The 2,500-nt window shown below is 75.6% G+C and overlaps 1 non-coding gene across 1 annotated transcript; it reads right to left on the bottom strand.

Moving 5' to 3' along the window:
* Positions 1 to 395: 395 nt before the first annotated feature.
* On the bottom strand, positions 396 to 548 carry LOC134057185 (5.8S ribosomal RNA). Its single transcript, XR_009934265.1, has one exon. It is a non-coding gene; the product is annotated as a 5.8S ribosomal RNA (ribosomal RNA).
* Between the last annotated feature and the right edge of the window lie 1,952 nt (positions 549 to 2,500).

The following is a 2,500-nucleotide window of genomic DNA, read 5'->3' on the forward strand; positions in this document are numbered from 1 at the left end:
CGGCGTCTTCGACGCCGTCTCTCGCTCTTCCCCGGCCGCCGCCACCGCACTGCGGCACGGCCCCGGCAAGGACGAGCTCTGCCCCAGCGGCTCGTTCCGGGAGCGGGGAGCTACGGAGCGCTCCCCGAGTCTGCATTTAGGGGGACGAAGACCCTGCGCGGCAACAACGACCGCGGCCGCGACGACGACCAAGCCCACCGGGCCGCAGGGAAAGAGGGAGAGAGGCCACCGAGGAAAACGCTTCCCTCGCTGACCGCCGCACCACCTTCCCTCCGGGCACCGGCCGGCCGCCGCCGCCGCCACCGCCGCCGCCGCTGACCGCGGGCAACGGGCCTGCGAGGTGACCCCAGCCGCACCGCCGGGGTGGCAACCCCGGACGGCGATTGATCGTCAAGCGACGCTCAGACAGGCGTAGCCCCGGGAGGAACCCGGGGCCGCAAGTGCGTTCGAAGTGTCGATGATCAATGTGTCCTGCAATTCACATTAATTCTCGCAGCTAGCTGCGTTCTTCATCGACGCACGAGCCGAGTGATCCACCGCTAAGAGTTGTCTGGCTTTCGGCACCGACCCCGCACGCGCGGAGGGGCCGGGACCGCTCGCGTGAAGCGGCCCCTTTTTCTGTTTCGGCGTGGACGCGCGCGCGCGCGCCCCCGCTTCGACCGTACGAGCACACAGAGAGAAACGGAGGAGGAAGGCGGGGGGGGGCAAAAAAAGAGTAACCCCACGAAACGCTCCGAAAGTCGGCAAAAAGGCGGGGGGGCACGCGCCCCCAACCGCCTCCCCCCGCGAGGGGAGACGCCACCTCGCGTGCCGTCTTCCGGAGGCGGCCCAGGCGCCCGGGCTCGGCCCGACCTCCGCACGGAGAGGCTGAGCGGCAACGCGACGGACCGCGGGGCCACGGCAACCTGGCCCGGCCTCTTTTTCACGGGACGACACGCGTTCGCGGCCGGGGGCGCAACCGTCGGCCCCCGCTCACAACTCGACTCCCTTCACCGCTCCGCGGACTCGGGGAACACCGCCGCGCCAACCGCGGGGCCGGCTCTCCCCGGCGACCTTACAACGCCCGAGACCGCCACGCGGCGTCTACCGCTCCACCAGCGCACCCCTGCGCGGGACCGCTCCTCCCCGTCAGAAGGAGAGCATCTGGCAGCCACGCTCCGCCGCCGGCGCCGGAGGCGGACGCCGCCGAGACCCGAGCCGGCATCGCGAGCGCCCGAGGCCCGCCGGTCGGCAAGACCCGGCGCCGCCACGGCCGCACTCCCGGGACCGCCGCCGCCGCTTCGCACCGTCGGGGCCCCTTCCGCGAGCACGCGCCCGGCGGCAGGTGTACGGTGCTGAGCCGGGGGGCAACACCCGCTCCCCTCGTTTCCACTCAGGGACCGGGTGGGGAAGCGCCCCCGCGGCCGCCCGCGGCACCTGCCTTCGGCCCACACGCGGCCGGGAAGGGCAACGGGGAAACGACGGGCAGGGCCCGGGCCGGGACGGCCATCGGCGACGGCAGGCTCCTTCCGGCAAGACCATCCCCCCAGGGGGGACACCCGCCGAGCGGCGACGCCGCCAACTCGGCACGGGGTCGCCCGCACTCGCCGGGCCTCCGGCGACGGAGGAGACAACCCAGCGCTCACCCGGTCGGGAGAGCGGCCAAGCCAGGGGCGGCCGGCGGCCGGCAGCGCCGGTGCGGTTCGAGGAGAAGGCCGTCGAGGGAAGAGGCGCGGTCGCGCCTGACGCGGCGCCGCACGCGAGCCTGCGGCGGCGGCCGAGGGGAGAGAGCGCGGCGGGGCCCGGCGGCCGCAACCCCGCAGCTCAGGTAGGGCAGAGAGCACGCGCCCTCTGCCGGCGTCGCCCGTCTAGAAGCGAGCGGGTCCGGCCCCGCGGCCGGTCGCGCGCCGCGGCCTCTCCGCCGAGAGCGGGCCGCGGAGAGGGGGGGGCAGGGCGCCCCTCCCCGGCGCGGCTGCCCCCGCGCGCGCACGGCGGGACGCCGGCGACGGCGAGCCCGGCCGGTCACAACGGACACCACCGCAGGGGCATCGGCGGAGGGAGCTCCCCCTACCCCTCGACAGCACCGCGCCACCGCCCGGAACCCGCGCCGCCGCCGCCGCCGCCGCGGCGGGGCGCGCCGAGCCGCCCGAGTCTTTAAACCTCCGCCCGGCTCGGCGGCCCATTCGACTCCCAAGAGGCGTTTGTCGACGCCGAGGGATCTCGGGGACCGCCGAGGCTCGGAGCGCTAGGTACCTGGCCCTGGGGTGAGGGAAACGACCTGCATGGCCCCACCGGGGTGCCTCCCCCACTGCCACCCTCGGGGGAGCGTCCACCGGCGGGGGCGCGCCCGACATCCGCCGCCACCGCCGCGGCAATCCGTCTCGGGGCCCGGGGTTTCCCTCAGTAGCCCGGCGCTGCGCCCGAGAGGACCGCCGCGGCTCGGGCCGCCCCGCCGCTGCGGGGACACGGCCCGGCCCCACCGAGAACATCGCGCGCCCCACCGAGAGGCCACGCCGACGAC

Source organism: Cinclus cinclus, unplaced genomic scaffold, assembly GCF_963662255.1.
Source record: "Cinclus cinclus unplaced genomic scaffold, bCinCin1.1 SCAFFOLD_140, whole genome shotgun sequence".
In the NCBI taxonomy this organism is placed as follows: Eukaryota; Metazoa; Chordata; class Aves; order Passeriformes; family Cinclidae; genus Cinclus; species Cinclus cinclus.